We start from the raw sequence: 23,097 nt of genomic DNA, 5'->3' as shown, positions 1-23,097 counted from the left end.
GGCAGTGTGGTCTGATCCACTGCCTCTGCCACTCACCTGCCCCCACACTGCTCCAGAAGATACCTGGCTCAGGCTTATGCTCCCTCACACTGATCCACCAGGCTGGGGGCTGGACTGCAGTCACCCCCAGCAGAAGCAGCACACCTGAGTGCGGGCAGCTTCTGCGACGGTTCTCTCCGACCCTGTCACCACCCCTCGCTGCTAAATGCACCGAAGACTCTTTTCTCTGTGACTTTTCTAAACTGTTCTCAGACATGTTTAAACTTTCTACTACTTATTTCACATCTCAGGTGACACGCCACATGCTTACACATGAAATCACCCACAACTTGGCAAGCCCTGGGTATGTGTCAGCAGGCTCAAGTCTTTACCCCTTAGTTTGAAAAAAATAATTATTTTCTAAGTTCTTTTCTCTTTCCCTGAGTATCAGCCCTTCCTGATGCAAAGAAAGCGATGGTACAAACAGCAGGAGCTTAAAAGTCCTTGATAGTGCAGCAATGTCGCCGTTCCCGAGTCCCAGTCTGGGAGGCACTCTCTGAGCTGCAGAATGTCCTGACACCCTCGGGCCACTTGTTATCTTCTGGCCACGCTGACCCGCAGAGTGGACAGAGGAAGCCCTGCATTGCTTCCTAATGACCACCTGCCCCAGTGCCGGAGGGCAGAAAACAAACTGTGAATCAGCAATCTGGAAATGACCAGAGGTGTGGGGCGTGTTGGAACCTCACTAGATAGATTATCACAAAAATGGAAGCATTTGAAAGCACGAGGCCAGCTCCAGAGCATGAATTAATCATCAATTTAGTATTTCCTGTAATCTGGGGACATGTTTATTTTATGAAATCCCATTTTAAAATAGCAACGCGGCTGTGTTCATACACAATACCATGGCATCATTTAGGAAAGATATCATTTGCTTGGCCGGTGCAATTTATCACAACTACTAATTAGACATCAATTAAAAAAAAGAAAAAACACGACTGCTGACTGTAAACACCACGAAGGCTGCTAGTGAACAGGAAGCTGGCAACACAGGTGACAACCAGGACCCAGGCAAGAGCATGGGCTGCTTGCCAAGGAGCCTGAGACCACAGCAGAAAAAGGGGTAGAGTCCTGGACCAGGCCCCCAGACAGAGATGCTGGATTCCAAGGGGTTTGTGCCATGGGACACCCATAGACACACCCCGAGACACTCGTGGGGGAGACTCTGGCTCCTACCTGCCAGAAGAAAGTGGACTTCTCACCAGTAGTGACGCCTACCCGCACGTCCATTGCCCCCCGCCCGTCCATCGGAGAGAGCCTCAGCCTTCACTCAAAGGCTCCTCACCTGAGAAATCTCCAAAGACGCACTCCACCAAAGCAGTCCTGGATGCAGACCGTTTCTCTCTCTTTTTTCTGCTGGTTTCAAATATCTTCTATGTGTAAGTTTTGTTTTTTCTCAATTGGGAAATAAAATTTTATTGTACAAAATTTACATTTGTTGTATATGATGTATACTCTTTTGGAACAGAGTAAGAAAAAGCTCAGAATGGCCAAGGTCAATATCTTCAAATATCTGAACAACTGCCACGCAGAAAAGTTTTGTTTCAGTGGGTCTAGGGCACAGAGCTACGACGAAGAATGTAAATTACAGGATGGCAAATATTCTCTCAATATAAAAAAATAACTATTATTAGCCACAGCTGTCATTCATTAGAATGGGCCTGAGTTTCTGAATCCCTGCCTCACTGGATAACTATCTGACTGGGAAGCTGTTTAAAAAGATTAATATCTGGTCTAGGAAGATAGCTAATAACAATAATAATGATAATAAAACACTTATTGAATGCTTACTATGAATGAGGCACAGAATGCTAAGTGTTTACCGTGCACTTTTACAGGAGTTCTCATAATAACCCCTTAAGACAGATTATTATTAATTCCATTTTACAGATGGGAACACTGAGGCTAAGAGGTAAAGTAACATGCATAAGATCAGACAGCTAGTGAGTTGCACAGATGTGATGCGAATTCTGAGTCTAATGCCTGTGGTTCTTTTTCTATCATGTTCTAAATCACTACCTCTCAAAATCGAGAATGCATCAGAACCACCCAGAGGGCTTGTTATGATACAGCTTCCAGGGCCCCACCTACAGAGTTTCAGATTTAGTTTGGACGAGGGCCCACGACTCTGCATTTCTTTTTTCTTTTCTTTTTGAGACAGAGTCTCACTCTCTCGCCTGGGCTACAGTGCCATGGCATCAGCCTAGCTCACAGCAACCTCCAACTCCTGGGTTCAAGTGACCCTCCTGCCTCAGCCTCCCGAGTAGCTGGGACTACAGGCATGTGCCACCATACCCGGCTAATTTTTTCTATTTTTAGTTGTCTGGCTAAATTCTTTCTACTTTTAGTAGAGACAGGATCTTGCTCTTGCTCAGGTTGGTTGCTAACTCCTGAGCTCAAGTGATCCTCCTGCCTCGGCCTCCCAGAGTGCTAGGATTACAAGTGTGAGCCACCATGCCCGGCCACGACTGCATTTCTAACACACCCCCATGTGATGCTAATGCTACTGGTCAGGAAACTGTACTTTGAGAACTGCCACTCCAGAAGATGGCCCAGGCCCCTAAGATCTCTCTGATGCCTGAATTCTATGATTCCATAAAATCAAGTGTTAAATACATCAGGCAAAAGATAGATACCACATACTCAAGAAATAAAGCAATTCCAAAAAGGATGAAAACTGCTGCTTTTTATACACAAGCAAGCCCTTATACATTATTTAGTCTTTTAACCATGACCATGTATGACTCCCATAAACATTCTTTAAAAATAGCTGACAAAAAGCAAAGACGCCTTTATTCTTTCTTTCCAAAATTCCAGTATTTGTGCAAAGAGAAAAATACAAAGAAAGAAAAAATATATATTTACTGAGCATCCACATGGCAGGGTAAATTCCTTTACAAAGCTTTCAGGCTTGTCTTCATCAAAACTGCTTTGGTGACATAAGGTTAGGTGGCCCACCAGCACGAGCCAGTGAGGCCTTCCCCCCGGGCTAAGAACCAGCGTACCTCACCCCAGGACTGCCCTGTCAGAGTCACAGCTGCCACCCAGGCTCCTGAGGACGCCCGTGGCGCTTGGCAGGCGAGGGGGAAAATCACCTCCTGCCCTGGGATGGGCCTGACATTCGGAACCGTCCAAAGGACTCATTCCTGGGTCCTAAGCGAGCCCTCCCCAGCACCAGCGTCTCGGCCGGAACCCGTCCCACAGTCGGCCCCCGGGGGGCTGCCCCTCTGCTCCTCATGCCAGGACTCAGTTCCTCTCCAGTTTTCTTTCTAGCAACAAATCGATACTTCCTCCAAGACAAACTCAGACTCGCTTATTTTTTCCTTTCTATATTTAAATACAAAAACTCAGCACTTTAGTCCTTTAAGAAAATTTAACTGGCGCTGCTAGTACTCTAAAATGCCCCACACCAGACAGGACCTAGCTGACAACTGTGGGCAACATTTCTGGAGGTTGAAAGCATCTACGAAACCACCCCCCTTCTCTTTTATGCATGCAAGATGGGAGTCTAGGCCCAGCACGGGCACTTAGGGAGTAGTTATTATCCTAATGATCTAAGTACAAAGCAGGCTGGCAAGTGGATGAGCACCCCAGTTTTGCTGTCGGGGAGATACAGGTTCGAATGTGACCCTCACCCTCTCCTCATCTGACTATACAATGGAATAAATGAGATAAGCTATGCAAAACCCACTGCATAATGCCTGCCATTATTTTTTCTTTTTCTATACTCTTAACAAGCCTCAACAACAGCACCTGCCTATAGGCGTGGCCTGTTCTGAGAGCTGGGACAAAACAAGCCGGTCTGCAGAAAAATATTTTAAAACATGCATGGGCTTTGACACCAAAGTGACCTGGGCTCTGATCGTATAGGTAAGCTGAGTGACTGAGAATAAATCACCTCACCTCTCAGAGAATTAGAATTCTCATCAAAGATGGGGTAACAATACCATTAATTAATTCTATCGTGATGCTTTGATTATTGAGATAACACAAATGAAAACAAGTAGTACCACAAATGGATGGCACACTGAAATAATGATAATAATAGTTAACTTTTGGCTGAGGATTTACTACTATGTGCTGTTCTAAGCTCTTCACTAGAAACATCACAGTGAACCCTCGCAACAATTCTTTGAATTAAATATTACTTGCTTTTCTTTTTTTTTGTTTTGAGACAGAGTCTCGCTTTGTTGCCCAGGCTAGAGTGAGTGCTGTGGCGTCAGCCTAGCTCACAGCAACCTCAAACTCCTGGGCTCATAGTTGCTTTTTTTTTTTGAGAAAGAGTCTCACTCTGTTGCCCGGACTACACTGCCATGGAGTCAGCCTAGCTCACAGCAACCTCAAACTCCTGGGCTCAAGCGATCCTCCTGCCTCAGCCTCCCAAGTAGCTGGGACTACAGGCATGCGCCACCATGCCCGGCTGATTTTTTCTATATGTTTTTAGTTGTCCAGCTAATTTCTTTCTATTTTCATTAGTGACGGGGTCTTGCTCTTGCTCAGGCTGGTCTCTAACTCCTGAGCTCAAATGATCCCTCCTGCCTTGGCCTCCCAGAGTGCTAGGATTATAGGTGTGAGCCACTGTGCCTGGCCTAAATATTAGTTTTATTCCCACTTTACAGATTGCAAATGGAGGCTCAGAGAGGCTAAGCTGTTTACCCAAGGCCACAGAAGTGGGTAAGCGGTAGAGCCCGGATGTGAACTGGCTACACTCAGTTTCTGTCTCAGATGATGGCACGTTTAAATGTTATGCTACCACCTCCACGGTTAGCTCCCCGTTCCCTTCTCCCTTCAGTATGATATGTAGGCCACATCCCATAAACGCCAGAATCATTACAGATAATAAGGATTTTTCCAATCCTCCCTTGTTTATCCGGTCAGATGTGTACCCCAGATGAGTGTGAGGCCATTCACATTCAATTTTCTCTTCTGTGAACTGGAGGATGAGTAGGCCTCGCCCAAGAAGAAAGACTGCCTCCTCTCCATACGGAAAGCAGCCGAGGGGAAGTTTCTGAGGAAGTTCTACTACAGCTATCACTAAAGAGCCCCCCACAGGTTTCCCTGCCGCCTTCCTGCTTTGGATGTGCTTGGGATGATTTTCTGGCTTCTCTCTCACTGGCACACTAGGGTCGCTCTGGCCCCTCCTGTGCCCTTTTGTTAGCTGTCTTCCCCGGGTAATTCCCCCGTCAATCAAGAACTGCTTCTGCCAATGCCAGACCTTTCTCCCCATGACAGAAGGCCACTAATGCTCCATTACGATTGCTTGACTGGGTGTCAGCCCTGCAAGCAGGCACCCTGGCTTTATACATCCCCAATGTCATTGTATGATTGTATGCGCACAGCCATGGCATAAATCTCAGGGCCAAGGGAGGGAGAAGGGAGCTGGAAGGGGAGCGCTGAACGCATCGCACGAGGTCTGGGGCATCATATGGCTCTAGCATCTGGCTGATCCCTCATAAGCTGCCCACTTATTTCCTGCCATTAGCGGTGAAGCAGGGCTTCTGGACCTGCCTGAGCCAAACAACAGGCTGTTTTCCCCATGACTTTCAAGAAAATACCCCACTAGCTGCATTTAAGAAACCACACTGGCAAAGTGAACTTTAGGCCATCCTGGAATTGATACCTGGCGCGTTCTGGAAGGGAGAGGAGTGGGACCCACAATCGAGGCGGGCAGACTGCGCTCTGTGAGACGGGAATAAACGTGCAGAGCCAGGAGCAGCTGGGACACCCCTTCTGCCAAGAATGCGAGACATCCTCTGGGCTCTGAAGTGTGACTTCACCAGCATACTCGCGCAGCAAGCCCAGTGGCACGTGATGGCAGTGTGACTCTGAGAAGTGGGAGCACCACAGTGGGGGGGGTCTGGCTAAACAAAGAGCTGCCAACAAAGAAACAGCCTGCTAGCACACAGGTGCACTCCATCGCCACCGCCGCCACCACCACCCACATGAGGACAAGCCCAGCTTCCTTTCCACAGCAGGCCCCAAATGGAGAAACCCTCTGAGGGCACCGGCAGATTCCTGCCAAGGAATCTGCTAATAAGGGCACAGGTTAACTTTCTGCAGGTTCCCGATTCCCAATGACCCATAAAAGGATACAATGGGCCAGGTGTGGTGGCTCACGCCTGTAATCCTAGCACTCTGGGAGGCAGAGGCGGGCGGATTGCTCAAGGTCAGGAGTTTGAGACCAGCCTGAGCAAGAGTGAGACCCGGTCTCTACTAAAAATAGAAACAAATTGGCCAACTAAAAATATATAGAAAAAAATTAGCCGGGCATGGTGGCGCATGCCTGTGGTCCCAGCTACTCAGAAGGCTGAGGCAGGAGGATCGCTTGAGCCCAGGAGTTTGAGGTTGCCATGAGCTAGGCTGACGCCACGGCACTCTACCTGGGCAACAGAGTGAGACTCTGTCTCAAAAAATAAACAAACAAACAAACAGACAAACAAATAAAAGGATGCAACGATGTCACCAATTATAGGCCAGTGTCTTTCCTTTTCTGGCCTCTCTTCCCTAACTAAGAAAGACGCTTTTCATAGTCAGAAGCCTGTAAGTGCATCCCAGCCCCTGTAATCTAGCATAAACTCCAGGATAAGACGCAGACTTCTCACCCTGTGGTCTCCAGGGCTCCTGCCCCCAGGCTCAAGCTGGCCACCCTCTCCCCACCCACTTTACTTCAATTCCGATGGCCTTCCAGGGCCTCCCTACAGGTTCTTCCTTCTACTTTTACCTCTGTTCTTTGGTGGGCTAACATGGCTCCCTCAGAGAGGTCTCCCCTGTCTCCCACATCTAAATTAAAGTCCCTGTGGATGGGCGCGGAGGCTCAGGCCTGTAATCTCAGCACTTAGGGAGGCTGAGGCAGGAGGATCGCTTGAGGCCAGGAGTTCAAGACCAGCCTGGGCAACATATGAGACCTCATTTCTACCAAAAAAAATTAATAATAATAATTAGCCTGGTGTGGTGACAGGCACCTGTAGTCCCAGCTGTCAGGAGGCTGAGGCAGGAGGACTGCTTGAGCATAGGAGTTCGAGGCTACAGTGAGCTGTTATCACACCACTGCATTCCAGGCTGGGTGACAGAGTGACAACCTGTCTTAATCAATCAATCAAGGTCTCAGTTATGATAATTACAATCGCTTACAATTATGCAGTGCTTATTCCTGGGCCAGGGACAGCCAAAGCATTCTACACACACTATCTTACCAGGTCCCCACGATAGCCCTGTAAGTTGTATTCCACCAATATTCTTTTTTTAAAAAAAAGTGGGAAAGAGGCGGCTTCAAAGCCGGGCCAACACAGAGATGGTGCTTCATAAACAGTCGGAGCAGCCCACCCTTGCTGCCCTTCATGGATGTGCTCAGGCTCTACTTCCCCCAGAAGCCTTCCCGCTTCCTCTCCTTTTCCAGAGTGACTTCACTAGGGACTTGGTGGATTCATTATTTCACTCCAGCCAGTCATGTGCTGCTCCGAGTCTGGTCTCCAGATCTGGGCTGTTAACTTTTACAGGGCAGGGCCATGGCTTGGCTGTGGCTGGAACTCCCCACAGAGGGCTAGACCCCGCCACAGAAGCTGGCCAAGTTCTTATTAACGGGATGACTCGTACCCTTGTATCGGGGTTCAATCTTCCTAGATTGACCTATGCAGATCTTAGACATTTTTTACGGCCAGTCTAACATAGAGGAACAGAGACTATTTCATGTGGAGTTCCTTTAGTGAAATGAACAGGAAAAAAGCAGGGATCAGAGAAACTGAGCCCACCTCCCAGGGCAGGGGCCACAGAGGCAGCCTGATATGGGCAAACTATTTCAACTTGGGGTCCTCAGCTGAGAAAAGGGGATTGGCAGCAATGTCTGCAGGGCTCTACATTCCCATGCCCATAAACCTGGAGGGGAAGCGTTTGCTGGGTGTGAACCCCACTAGAAAGGCAATGCATGTGTGTGTGTATGTGTGTGCCAGAGAGAGAGAGAGAGACAGACAGACAGAGAGAGATGGAGAGACAGACATACTCAGACAGAGTAAGGGCTAAAGGAGCATCCCAGGTACTAATGCGACGCACAGGCAGGCCAGCTCCATGAAAGGCCCAGAGGGGGGCCTGAAGGTGAGAGTGAGTACTGCTCTTCTGGGCCACTCTTACAGGACAGCCTGGTGTCCCTCTGCACCTTCTTCCTTGTCCTGCTGTGACAAACACAGTCCCCTCTCCTCGCAGCTCGCTCAGGGCAGAGGAGCCTGTCTGCCCAAGCTCCCCACCTTGGAGAGGGCAACGTTGCTGGGACAGACAGGCAAAGCAGGCCCATCAGGACTGTCCTGGGGACTTGGGCTACCACCCAGACTATTTCTGGCTTGGATGAGAGGGCAGAGTTACTCTGTGAAACAAGCTCTACTTCTCCTTGGCTGCTGGGCCCTGCAGGCACTTTGCCAGGGCACGCTGTTCAGATCAGGGCACTGGGGCCCGAGGAAATCCGCCAGCCATGCCAAGTCACAAGCTAGATGAACTCTGCTTATCTGGAACAGGCGAGAGCTGGCGAGCGGACTGCCTGCCTTTATGGCAATGGGGAATTTTTGGAATGCAAGTGACTTACACTTAACTCATAAGGAAGCAGAAAAACGGGAGGGTGGCAAAGCACGGGCACATGGGAGGCAGTAAAAAAAAAGTGGAGAACGCTTTGTTTTTTTGTTTTTTTTTTTTTGAGACAGAGTCTCACTTTGTTGCCTAGGCTAGAGTGAGTGCCGTGGCGTCAGCCTAGCTCACAGCAACCTCAGACTCCTGGGCTCAAGCGATCCTTCTGTCTCAGCCTCCCAAGTAGCTGGGACTACAGGCATGCGCCACCATGCCCGGCTAATTTTTTCTATATATATTAGTTGGCCAATTAGTTTCTTTCTATTTATAGTAGAGACGGGGTCTCGCTCTTGCTCAGGCTGGTTTTGAACTCCCGACCTCGAGCAATCCGCCCGCCTCGGCCTCCCAGAGAGCTAGGATTACAGGCGTGAGCCACCGCGCCCGGCCGAGAACGCTTTGTTTTAAAACTGCTTGGGTTATGGGAAAGCATTTCATTAATAAACCTAGAATTATAGGGGCAGGGAGGGATTAAGTAACATAGAACCCCCATAAAAATCACAGCATATGAAACCATATACCTCCTACTTTAGCACTTTGTCATCAATTCAAAGCAGTATGAATATGGTAATTACGCACATAAAGCCTGGTGGTGTACGCAAGCTGTAACCGCACCTATTAAACTGTTACGGTGATGGATGGAGCATCTATACTGAAATTAGCTGCCCTCTCTGAAAGACAGAGTGACAGCGCTCGAGGCTCTCTGACTGCAGGCTCCAGTCCGGCCACCTCTGCCTCCCGGCAGCTCTAGGAGTGGCTATGATGAATGTGGATGGAAACAGGGATGCTTTTTGTAGGTAGCTTCCCAAGTAGGAAGGAATTTGGTGAAATTCTGAATCTGTTCAGTCTGATGCTATAAAATCCACAGCTCCGTGAGCCTCCAACACGGAAGACGGGGCTGGAGCGCAGGCTCTTTCCATTCTGATGGCTGTGAGCTGCGAGCAGCCTCTGCCCCAAGGACTCCGGGATTTCTGTTTCCTCTTATAAAACGGGATCAGCGCTACTTTGAGATTAATACCGTGCTCCAGTGCACAGGGGATTAGCTAAGAAACAGGACGCGGCGCACTGTGAGGAAAGAGCCCCCCACAAACACAGGGTGCTCCGTGCACTGACAAGGGGCGCACTGGCCCTGAGCACCAGGCCCAAGGCTGGCTGTTCCTGGCGCTCCTCCCAGCTTTAGAGGTTGGCAGTCAGTGCCTTACCTAAGTACCCTCAGCAGGGCGGAGAAGTCCATCAGCAAGGTTTCCAACTTAGAAACCTGGGGGTGGCGGATGGGGCAGTGTGGCATGATGTGAAATATGTATTTGGTCTTCATCCCTGGCTCCTGGCACGCAGTTCCTAAGACCCTTGGAATTTCCTGAATGATAGGAGTGTCTTTTGTTACTCATAACAAGCCCCTTTCAACCAAACCTGAGTTTATGGTCATGAGGTGACTCTTGTGGGCCCCTACATAGCTTCAGGAGAGGGGCTGGTCACCAGGAACCCCAAGGCTTGATTAGAGGGCTGGAACTCTCAGCCCTACCCTTGACCTCTGGGGAAGAGGGAGGGGCTGGAGATGGAGCCCAATCACCAACACCCAACGATCTAATCAATTATGTCTACATAATGCAAGCTGTACAAAAACCCTGAGTGACACGGTTTGGAGCTTCTGACGTGCTGCAAGGGTGGCACACCCGGAGGTGGCATGGAAGTGCCTGCCCTATGTATCTTCTCCATTAGGTTGCTCCTGAGTTGTATTCTTTATGATAAATCCGTAAACATAAGTAAAGTGTTTCCTTGAGTTCTATGAGCCATCCTAGCATATTATTGAACCTGGGGAGGGGTGGAATGGTTACCCCTGACTTTGTAGTGTGGATGACCTGACTTCTGCTTAGTCACCCAGTACTTGCAACTGGCATCTGCAGGAAGGGAGTACTGTGGGACTGAGCCCTTAAACTTGTGGAGTCTGATGCTGACTCCAAAAGTCACTATCAGGATTGAAGAGAACTGTTGGACACCAAGAGGTATTAGAGAGCTAGAGAAGTGGCATTGTAAAAGATACACATTTGGCATCAGGAGGGAAAACAGTCTCCCGGGCAGTTAGAGAGGTTTTGGTGTAGAGCTTTTGTGTAGGGGCGCAGAGTCCCATACTATCTGGCCTGATCCCATTTCTCCATGAGCTGCCCGGGCCCTACCGGATCTGTGTTCTGTGGGTTTCCAATGAACCCAGTGAAGAGAGGCCATGTGGCGAGGAGGGGCAATGGCTCTGGGTTTGAATCCCAGCTCCTATCTTCATCTTTCTGAATCCTATTTTTCTTATCAGAAAATTGGAAATCTACACCTATCTCATATGGTTGATATGAGATTAATGAAACTCATGGAAGCACTTAGCACAGGGCCCGGTAATGTGGCACTTGGTATATACATTATCTCTTGTAATACACACAACTATTCTACAAGGAAGCTACCTGTGTTTTCACTTTACAGTCAAAGAAACTGAGACTCAGAGAAGTGAAGGAGCTTGCTCAGGGCCACACCTGTCATGCATCTCTTATGAAAGGCTCCGTGCTACACGCTAGGTTAAACAAAGAGCATTTCCCAATTAGATTAAGCAATCTGGGAGTTCACCAACAGCTGTAAGAAATCAGCTCAAGTAATAGTTGGCCTTTTGTCCCACTGTTGCCCATCAGGGCAACACTGTAATTTGTTCTCAGTTATCAAGCTGAAAATATATGCATATACTTATTTTAAATACTTAGCAGCCATTTTCCACTTGCTAGTTTGGTAGGATTTTTTGGAAAGCAGTTCCGGGAAAAACTGGGTTGATGTTTTCTGAAGAATTCAGCACAACGCACTGAAGTGTTTCTGACACTGGCAATTTATCTCCCATGATCATGCAAAAACACACGTGAGATAGGCATGTGCAAGGCCATCACTCTGTGGGGAACGATAAAACTGAGGGAGTCATGACACTCCAACACGCCCAGAGAGTCGTCTGTTTGCAATCTGTATCATAGAGGTGAGACACCAGAAATAAAGCCAGGGGCCAACACATTACCACACTGAAACAGTTTTATTAGTTGCTATTATCACAGTCTGTCATGTGAGTATACTTGACAATGACTCTTTGTTTTGGAAGGGATCCAATGGCAGGGATTGGGCACAGTCAAGCTGGAATTAACTATAACCGATTTGGGGATTATGGAATCACTGCGAAGCTGTGAGGTCTCCTGTCTTGGAGAGCTGTGAAAACTACCTGATCTAGGCTCAATTATTTCAACCCTATTCATCCTTTAAGTTCCAACAACTCTACCTCCCAGCCCTCACTGGTCTCCTTTCGTAAGCTCTCTTGTGGTTTAGGGCTGAACCTTTACCTTTTTTGATCATAAACTCCTTGAGGACGAGGATGGGCTACCATCCTGGCTTGCTCGGGATCGTATGGTAGGTAGTCCACAAACATTTTGGACGACTAGTGGTCTTTTATGTGGTGGGAGGAGGAGACACCTTCACGTCGACGATCTAATGAAGGCTGTGGACCACGCTCGTGTGCTGCGCCCCCCACATGCACACATAAAATTTCTGCAGTGACTCTCAGGGGTTCAGACTTCCACAGCCTAGCCACAGACATAGGTTAAGCACCCCTAAGTAAAAAAATACTCCTGCTTGCATAGTCCTTCAAGTCATAGACTGCAAGGGTCTGAGAATCTGCTTTCCCCCAAGTTACCTGCTGGGTCCTTCAAACAACAAAGATTTAAGCAAACTCCAAAGGTAGCCCTTATGGCAGCAACACCCCAGAGCATTCAAATATGAAACACATGTGTATGTAGTATACTGCCAATGGAAACAGCTTAAGCTTTGGTAAGGAAAAAGGAAAGTCTTGACAGACCCAACCCAAGAAGAGATCCTAAGTGATCAATCCCAAGAAATCATCATGCATCATGTGACTTTGTTTGGTCTAACCTAATAAATTTACTACATGGAAAGAATAATTCACTAATTCTGTCAATAAATACCTAAGGGCCTACTACGGGGTAGAAGCTATGGCAGGTGATAGAAAGAGGAGACAGTCCTTGCCCACGATCCTCATAGTTTCGCAGGGGAAAGAGAGAAGCAAAGCAACAGAGCCAATGCAGGGCGGTAACACCGTGACAGGGGTGTGCAGAGGGTCCTACTGGTCACCCAGTGGTGACACCTTACCTTGCCTTGGGCAGGGGGGAAAGTGGGTATTCAGAGAAGCATTCCTGAGAAAACAGAGGGCAGACAGAAAAACAAAGATGGAGCTAAAGCTGGAAGCCCGAATCCAGCCCGGGAATACCTGCAGCAGACAGATCTAACACGGCACGAGCAGGTCTCCTTCAGAGGGACAGGAGACAAAAACGCACTGCTTCTCTGAGGCTAATGACACCCACAAAGAACAACAATCCACTTGGCAGTTATTCATAGAAGAACTGGCCCAACTCTGTCCCTAGACCTCTGAAGGAAGTGAGTGTTCTCTAATGTCACGCTGGCCTGGATGCAGATGGTTCACTGAGAGTCACTGAGACGACAACACAATCTCCCCCAACCCATAGCTGCCCCCAGGAGCTGAACGATGTCTCAAGTAGTGTCAGACAGGGAGAGACAGGAGACACTACCAGGTGATGAGGAATCTTTGTCAGAGTAGGTCTCTTCCCAAAGATCTACCTTGAAATTAATACAGGCCACTGTGACTCAGTGAAAAATGTTAAATGCCAAAGTCATAGAATAAAACATTGATCCTTCATTTATTATATATATATATATATATATATATTTTTTTTTTTATTTTTTGAGACAGAGTCTCACTTTGTTGCCCAGGCTAGAGTGAGTGCCATGGCGTCAGCCTAGCTCACAGCAACCTCAAATTCCTGGGCTCAAGCGATCCTCCTGCCTCAGCCTTCCAAGTAGCTGGGACTACAGGCATGTACCACCATACCCGGCTAATTTTTTTCTGTATATATATTAGTTGGCCAATTAATTTCTTTCTATTTATAGTAGAGACGGGGCCTCACTCTTGCTCAGGCTGGTTTTAAACTCCTGACCTCGAGCAATCCGCCCACCTCGGCCTCCCAGAGTGCTAGGATTACAGGTGTGAGCCACCACACCTGGCCTATTATATTTTACAACAGTTTTCTTAAGATAAAGTTTATATACCTTACCACTCACCTACTTAAGAGCATATCAATCAATGGTGTTTTAGCATATTCAGAGTTGTGTACTCATCACCACAATCAATTTTAGAACATTTCTAACACCCCAAAAAACTCTGTATCCAAGAACAGCCACTCCAAATTCCTCCCTCCTTTTAGTCTCTGGCAATCACTAATCTATTTTGTCTTTTTTTTTTTTTTTTTTTGACCGTCCTAAATCATTTATCAGGTATGAATTTTACAAACATTGCTGGAGCTGGAGAGTATTGCGCCTTCTCCAAGCTGCACGGCGAGAACCACCAATAGTGCGGTGGACCTTATGGCCCTTGCCAAGGCCTGCAGATGTCAGCCCACGCATCTCCCTGTGCTTGTGGACTGGCTTCGTGATCCACTGGGTATCAGGATTTCTTCTGATAGCTTTATGGAATGGATCAATGAGGATAACCTCAAAAAATCTGTATGTGGAATCTTCACCAACGCAGGAAGAATTCAGGACTCTTAGAGCCCTGCAGTGGCGTCCAGCTCGCTCCTCAGCAACAGACTGAAGGCTTCGAGCAAACTTTAGCTGGTTAACACCACGATGGACAGGTTTGCCATAGGTTGCACCTTTAGGAACCGGGCGTTTGCGGCCACCACAGCACACACGAATCCCATATATGACATAGCCTTGCTTGGCCTTGTATTCCAGTCTGCGCGCTTTATCCGGTCGGGTGGGGGGGGAGCCCTGTGGAGCGCAGAGAGCTGCTGGTATTGCCAGCGGCGGGCCCTCAGAAGAAAGCGCGTTCCATCAGACTGCTGCTTCCTCCACAGCGCCTGGATATACTTGTATGCACCCATCTTGGCCCACCTGACGGCTGCCGCCAGATGGAAAGGAAAGAGCCTTTCTCCCACAATCCCTTTTGGGCTCCTCTACTTTCTTTCTCTTTTTTTTTGAGACAGTCTCGCTTTGTTGCCCCGGCTAGAGTGAGTGCCGTGACGTCAGCCTAGCTCACAGCAACCTCAAACTCCTGGGCTCAAGCGATCCTGCTGCCTCAGTCCCCCAAGTAGCTGGGACTACGGGCATGCGCCACCATGCCCGGCTGATTTTTTCTATCTATATTAGTTGGCCAATTAATTTCTTTCTATTTATAGTAGAGATGGGGTCTCCCTCTCGCTCAGGCTGGTTTCGAACTCCTGACCTCAAGTGATCCTCCTGCCTCAGCCTCCCAGAGTGCTAGGATTACAGGCGTGAGCCATTGCACCCGGCCATCCTCTACTTTCTGTCTTTATAGATTTGCCTATTCTGGATATTTTGTATAAATGGGACAATACAATATGTTATCTAATGTGACTAGTTGACTTCACTTAGCATGTTTTAAAGCTTCATCCACCGTATAGCATATCTCAGTACTTTTTTTTTTTTTTTTTTTGAGATGGTGTTGTTCTGTTGCCCTGGGCTGGAGTGCAGTGGCATGATCATAGCTCACTGCAGCCTTGAATGCCCGGGCTCAAGCAATCCTGCCTCAGCGTCCTGAGCAGCTGGGAGCTAATGGTTTTTATTTTATTTTTGGTAGAGATGGGATCCAAATATGTTGCCCAGGCTGGTCTTGAACTCATGGCCTCTGGTGATCATCCAGGCTTGGCCTCCCAAAGTGCTGGGATTATAGACATGAGCCACCATGCCTGGCCCTTTGTTCCTTTTTATAGACGAATAATGTTCTAGTGCATGAATATACCATATTTTGTTATCCATTCATCAGCTGGACTTCTGGGTTGGTATCACTTTTGGGCTATTATGGATAATGCGGTCTCCATATTATTATTATTATTTTTTTTTTTTGAGACAGAGTCTCACTTTGTTGCCCAGGCTAGAGTGAGTGCCATGGCGTCAGCCTAGCTCACAGCAACCTCAAACTCCTGGGCTCAAGCAATCCTTCTGCCTCAGCCTCCCAAGTGGCTGGGACTACAGGCATGTGCCACCATGCCCGGCTAATTTTTTCTATATATATTATTTGGCCAATTAATTTCTTTCTATTTATAGTAGAGACGGAGTCTCGCTCTTGCTCAGGCTGGTTTCGAACTCCTGACCTCGAGCAATCCGCCCGCCTCGGCCTCCCAGAGAGCTAGGATTACAGGCGTGAGCCACCGCGCCCGGCCTCCATATTATTTTGAATCCTAAATTCTAAAGGGATTTACAGAGATCTCTCCAAACTCAGGAAAGATGCATCTGAATCTCTGTGGCCAGCCCCCAGGCTGGGGACACCAAGTTCCCCATTAGTCCTGCCAGGCCGATTCTCTCACTTTCTTCCGTACTGTTCTGCTAACCCTCAGCTCCTTCTTTCCAAGTCCATTTATTTAGATATCCTACCTAAGAGTTTCACACACACTCCCTTAACTGTTAGCAATACATACCCCCCACACTAAAAACACAGGACATTTGTTCCCACCCAGATGCTGCAACCTCACGCGAGACCTTAGCAGTATATGCATTTTTCCCTTCTCCTTTTCTATGTACACAATTCCACGTTTCCACTGCTGAACGGAGCTTTTGAGGGAAGACGTCTTTTGAGTGTCTCTACACCATTCAGTCATTCACAACCATTTACTAGAGCCCTGTGTACTTGGTTTGGGGAGACAATGATGAAGATGGGGTCCCTTGCCTCCAAGGAACTTAGTGTCTATTGAGGAAGGAAAACAATCGGAGTCCAGTGTGCTAAGCGCTCGCAGAGGAATGCACAGGGAGTAACAGATGGGGCCCTGGCTCAGAGGGTAGGTCAGAGGACTCCAGGAAGGACTCTGAAAATGGAACAGCAAGGAAAGTCAGCGTGGGTGAGAAATATGATGGAAGCTTAAGGAACTATGTGTACCTGTGGGATGATGTTAGGGTAAATGAAGGAAGTGGCAAGAGGCAAGGCTAGACAAAGGGCAGGACCACATCCTACTCGTAAGTATGAGCATTAAACTTCAGCCTGGAGTGATAGAGAGCCACCGAAGAATTTTAAACAGGAGAAGGTGATGTGATCCCATTTATTTTAGAAAGATATTTATAGTAGTGTGGATACAAGACTAAAAGTACCTGAGAACAGAAGCAAAAAGACCAATTACTATCTGTAATCCTAGCACTCTGGGAGGCCGAGGCGGGTGGATTGCTCGAGGTCAGGAGTTTGAAATCAGCCTGAGCAAGAGCAAGACCCTGTCTCTCCTATAAATACAAAAAAATTAATTGGCCAACTAATATATAGAGAAAAAATTAGCTGGGCATGGTGGTGCATGCCTGTAGTCCCAGCTACTCGGGAGGCTGAGGCAGGAGGATCGCTTGAGCCCAGGAGTTTGAGGTTGCTGTGAGCTAGGCTGATGTCACGGCACTCACTCTAGCCTGGGCAACAAAGTGAGACCCTGTCTCAAAAAAAAAAAAAAAAAAAAAAAAAAGACCAATTACTATAAGGCTATGACAGTAAACCAAGAAGAGAGGCTGCTGCAGCAGGGCCAGGTTCAAGGCACATTTGGGTGGTAAAAACACCACTCACCGCGGTGGGAAGGCAGCGACGGAGCGGCAGCCTCCCCCACCGGAGGACACACCCACCGCAAATTCTCTCTGATGAAAACCTTCAAATCTTCCTCCCCACTGGTGATAATAGCAAGGGCTGACAAGCTTTCTTAGGAGTGACAAAATCCTTTTCCCAAATGAAATCTTAATAAATCTTAAAACTGAACCTTAAGACTAAAGGATACAGAGAGCCCTGGTGGCCTGACCTTTCCCGTCCCCAAACAGAAGCACTTCCTTAGAATTCCAGGGATCTGAGAAAAAGAATGTGAAAATCCCAGGCCAATTTCAAATGCTGGAAGCTGTCATTCAAAGGTTTCCAGGGCAATGTAGCAATGTGGACAACACTGCCTCTCACCTCCACACCTGAGTGTCATTCAGTAGTCTTTCTCCACCTAGAAGATTCCTCCCATACTCTCTGTCAGAGAATCCAACTTATCTTTAAGGCCAAACCTCCACCTGCACCATGCCATGACATGCACCAAGCCAACTCAAGGGACTTTCTTCCTTCCCTGGCTTCTTTCTTCTTCTTCTTCTTTTTTTTTTTTGAGACAGAGTCTCTCTCTGTTTCCCGAGCTAGAGTGCCGTGGCGTCAGCCTAGCTTACAGCAACCTCAAACTCCTGGGCTCAAGCGATCCTCCTGCCTCAGCCTCCTGAGAAGCTGGGACTACAGGCATGCGCCACCATGCCTGGCTAATTTTTTTCTATATATTTTTAGTTGGCCAATTAATTTCTTTCTACTTTTAGTAGAGACGGAGTCTCGCTCTCGCTCTTGCTGGTTTCGAACTCTTGACCTTGAGCGATCCACCTGCCTCAGCCTCCCAGAGTGCTAGGATTACAGGGGTGAGCCACCACGCCCGGCCCCCTTCCCCGGCTTCTATAGCACCTCACACCTGTACCCTCATGGACACTGGGCAAGCTCACTGCTGTGACCTATGAATTTTCTCTTCCATGTCATTATCTCTCCAATGAAACCTGGCTTTAGGGTTCTTCAGGATCTTCTTAGCATCAAAAACACCTTGTACTTGATACGCCCAGAAATAGTTACAGACTGACAAACTAATTTCTTGGAGTCACCCCATCCCATCAATCCTAGAAAATAAGACAAACAACTGTAATGACCACATATAAAAAAAATGGAAGAGAAAACATGCACGAAGGTATCATGATTTTGGAATGAAAGACCACACATTACAACGATGTTCAACTGCATTTTAAACATAAACCAAACCCGAATGGAATGGTTAAAATGTACTAAACAAAATAGTTTTTAAAAATCACAGATATTTTGCAAAATAATAAAATAAAATATTAAAATAAAATTTTAATATTTTAAAATATTAAAATAAAATTAAAGTAAAATAAAAGAAAGAAATACTAAAAATATCTTTAAAAGATTTAACAGAAAATATTACACAGAGCAAGCTGGAAGGTTGCGAAGTAGACCTGGGGGGCTGCTGGATGTATAGATGAAGTTGGGTCCTGGGGCTATAGAGAGATGTAAGGTTTCCAGCCAACACTCCTTTACTGACTTGGTCTCGACCACAATCTTTGCTAGACTGATAGTTCTTATAGGGCAATATGAATTGTCCTATTCATCTTTTAACGTATGGCACATAATGGAACTGGCACGTAACAGGTTCTTAATTCTTTTGGGATTGTAAAAACTAAACATTATAAGGCTATGGAATATTCTGGCAAAGAGAGCAATTAGGAGAACAGGATGTGGAAGTGAAAAAGTTTAATTTTACCAGCTATTAAAGCACACTATCAAATAAGAATTTTGGAAACATGGACCTGGGCACAGGTAGGGCTGGGTGGGAGGACCGCTTGTACCCAGAGTTCAGGGCTGCAGTGAGCTATGACTGTACCACTGTACTCCAGCTGGGGCGACAGAGCAAGACCCCATCTCTAAAAAAAAATGAAAGGAATTTAGGAAACATGATTTGGGTGTAAGAACAAGAAAGTAAAATCAATAAAATAAGAAACATCTTAGAAAAGACTCAACTTTAAGATTTTAATATTTGACACAGTAATAGTCACAAAATATAGGGGAAGGATATCAAAAGGTAGTATTTATGTACATTTGGCCCAGGTAAGGGAAAAAAAGAAAAAAGAAAGAAAAGGTAGTAGCATAATAAGTGAATAAATGTAAGGTGAAATAAATCACTTTAGATGAGGGGTCCTCAAACTTTGTAAACAGGGGCGAGTTCACTGTCCCTCAGACTGTTGGAGGCCGTTGGAGAGTGCGGCGCACATTCCACACATGCGCACTGTGGGCCCGGGACGAGTCGGCTGCTAAGCAGGACAGGCAGCGGTGGCAAAAACACCCGGTGGGCCGGATAAATGTCCTCGGCGGGCCACATGTGGCCCGAGGGCCACAGTTTGAGGACCCCTGCTAGATCTATGCTTTATATTTGGACGGGTTGCCAAAGACTTACCAGGATTGTCCATTTCTGTAAATTTTTGAGACTTCTGGTCTCACCCTGGGTCCATGTTGGCCTGTTTCTAGCTCTCTTTCTTCTCAAAGAATTCAGATACTGACCTCTCACCCAGGTGAAACCCCCTTCCCTGAGCTCCAAAGAGCCACATCAGCCCTTTTGCTAAACTAAACTGCTCTATGATGCAAATACTATCCCAAATTCAGAGGGTTAGCTGAGGACGGTTGGAATTTGAAAATTACTTTGCCACACAGTTTTTCAATGGGGAATTGACCTATAGTGTAAAGGAAGAATTAAAGAATGATGCCACTTGCTCAGGTTCACAAGATAAATTAGAAATTGAATTTTTAATGTATAATACTCTCATCTCTTTTTAAAATTATTTAATTATTTATTTTAAAGAGACAGGGTGTTGCTGTCACCCAGGCTGAAGTGCAGTGGCATAATCAGCTCACTGTAACCTCGAATTCCTGGGCTTAAGCAATCCTCTTGCCTCGGTCTGCCGAGTAGCCAGGACTACAGGTGCACACCACCTGCCTGGATAATTTTTAATTTTTTTTTTGAGAGACAGCATCTCACTATGCTGCCCAGGCTGGTCTCCACCTCTGGGTCTCAAGCTATTCTCCTACAGTCTCCATCTCCCAAAGTGCGGGGATTACAGGCATGACCCGCCATGCCCAGCAATAATCTCACCTCTGATGATACAGCATGACATACGGTGGCATTTGCGAAACAGTATTATAGCAATAAAACACTACTGAAAGCAACTATGTTGTGGGTGATGCTATACTCAGTCCCATGGGGGATACAAAAGTTAACAGTACTGTTGTATGCTTTTTAGGAGGTGATATCTTACTTAGGGAGACAAGGTAAAGGTCAAAAATTAAATCACACTCAGAGATAATAAAAGATAAGCCAAAAGGTAGGAAATAGTGGCTGCCAAACAGAACGCACACACAATTGACACTGAAGTACAGAGGACGTGAGGTCAGCTCCAGTGAGGATGGTCAGTCAGTGAAAAGGCATGCTTTGAGCTCCATCTTTGATAACAGATGGGACTTGCTGAGGCCTGAGTGGAGGAGTGAAGACACGGAGGGAAGGGAAATAGAGTTAAGAAAGTGAGGAGGAGGAGTAAGGGGCTTGGAGTGAGGTCCAACATGGGAATTTTATATTGACAGAGTGCCCATTTATAGGGAATCCCATAGAGATGTGCTATCAGCACAGGCAAAGTTGACACATTGTAACTTTCAACCAAAGGCAAATGTTTTTGACCACAGGAAATGCTCAAACATCAAACTACATTTTGACTCACAGAAGGTTTCCAGATAGAGCCTTCCCGGAAAAGTAAGGAATCCTGGATACTGAAGATCTCGCACATCAGAATCACACACCATGCAAACAATTCCTTGGAATTCACCACTCCGCCACCCTCCCAAAACAGGCCCAGAGAGAATGAAACAGAAATGTTCTCTTTTCACTAGGAGTAAATAATTTTATTGAAAAAGATATAACCCTCTGAAATAGGGGCTGGCCTGAAAACAGGAAGAAGCAGAATAGTAGAGATCAGGGAGTAGTGAGAAGGAGGACAGAGTAAAACAACTCAAGTAACAGAACATGAATGAAAGGCAGGCAAACTGGACTTTTTCTCATCAGAAACCTTCCAGAACTTGTCTATCGCCTGGGTGTGAGCCCTTGTGCTGGGATTCTTCCCCGAACACAACAGCGTAAGCTACAAAAGCAGAAACTCCACTTGGCACATCAGCTGGCTCTCAGACACTCCATTATTCTTCAAGAGGCTCAAGGTGAGAGACACTGTCACACATTCACAGCCTTTCCAAGTGCCAACAGCATCACTAGCCCAATCTTGGCAAGACAGGCCAGGGCTCTGGCTTCCAGCATAAGGCTCTCGGAAAACCTCAGCTGCATACGGCAAGAGAGGGAGGAAACCCTTCAACTCTTTGGGTCTTATCTATAAAATAAAAAAGTTGGGCTAGATGTTTTTTTTAAAAAAAATCTCTTACTGAAAGATAATACACATTCATAAGTTTACAGAGAAGTGTACGGCGATGGATTTTCATACACTGACCACATCCACATGTAAGTAGCACCACAGGTCAAGAACATCCCAGCCCTCCAGAGGCCCTTCCTGCCTTCTACCAGTCCGTACTCCCTCCCCAAGAACATCTACTATCCTGATTTCTAACAGCACGGGTAAGTTTCTCCTGTTTTTCTACTTCATAGAAACAGAGTAATACAGTATGCATTCTGTCATTTTTCCCTTCTTTTGTTCAACATGTTCATGAGATTCACTCAAATTGTAGAGAGATGGACTAGATGATTTTAAGGCAGCTTAAAATTCTAACATATTAACATACTGTGTGTACACACACGCACAGAGCCAATGGAGGTGGTATGCTGGAGAGCATTTTGGCAATATCCTTGAAAATAAAAAATGCACATACCCTTCTCATCCACCTAGTCCATTCTGATGTATTTATCCTACAGATGTATTTGCACACACATGTACGTGTGTGTATACAGATAGATAATCAATGTAGTGGTATTTATAATAACAAAAGACTGGAAACAAGATCCTTCAACAGGAGACCGATTAAATAAATTATGATATATTCAAATACTATGCAGATGATTAAAAAAAAAGTTTATCTAAACCTACCATTATGGGAAAGTGTCCACAATATATAGATAGAAAAAAAGAAAATCATAGAACAGTACATTTAGTGTTGCTCCATTTGTATTTAATATAAAAACAAGAAACACATGATGTATATTATGTATATATGCATAGAAAAGAAATCTCTGGAAGGGTACAGTTCAAACTCTTAATAGTAGATATCTTTAGGGAATAAGAAAGTGACTTTACTTTTTATATCTAACAAGTTTATAGTTTAATTTTTTACAAAAGTAATGCATGTTTATTGTGGAATTACTTTTTATGCAATACAGAAACACACGGAATAGTAAAAGCCTTATTTTTCTCTAATCTGTTCTCTAAAGAGGAATCTTCTTTCCTTTATGTACACCAAAGAATGAAAACCTACGAAACTCTCCACACTGCAAGGCCTGAGGAAGCCACAGGGATCTGGGGTCTATTACCTACAGGCTCACACGCAGCTTCCTGTTCTAATGACTGTCTCAGTCTCCACTGGTTCCTGTAGCGCGCTGCTTGGTCACAGAGGAGATGTGCCTACTTCAAGTTTCTCGGCTGAGTGATATATATACCCAAGAAGATGGGTACTCAAGGACAGAGATCTGACTGAAATGCTAATAAACTCACAGGCAGACAGAAATAGCCAGGGCTAATGGAGAGAAGGTAGGAAAG

General features: G+C 46.3%; 1 protein-coding gene and 1 pseudogene across 1 annotated transcript in view; both read right to left on the bottom strand.

The window, feature by feature from the left end:
• The window catches only part of ARHGAP35 (Rho GTPase activating protein 35), a 126,119-nt gene that overhangs the window by 17,326 nt on the left and 85,696 nt on the right, over positions 1 to 23,097 (bottom strand). The gene's annotated exons all lie outside the window — the stretch shown is intronic.
• LOC142861102 (large ribosomal subunit protein eL15-like) lies at positions 13,615 to 16,947 on the bottom strand (annotated as a pseudogene).

The sequence above is a fragment of the Microcebus murinus genome, chromosome 16 (genome assembly GCF_040939455.1).
Source record: "Microcebus murinus isolate Inina chromosome 16, M.murinus_Inina_mat1.0, whole genome shotgun sequence".
Taxonomy (NCBI): Eukaryota; Metazoa; Chordata; class Mammalia; order Primates; family Cheirogaleidae; genus Microcebus; species Microcebus murinus.
Note: the sequence above shows the minus strand (reverse complement) of the source record. Positions and strands in the feature narration are given on the sequence as shown.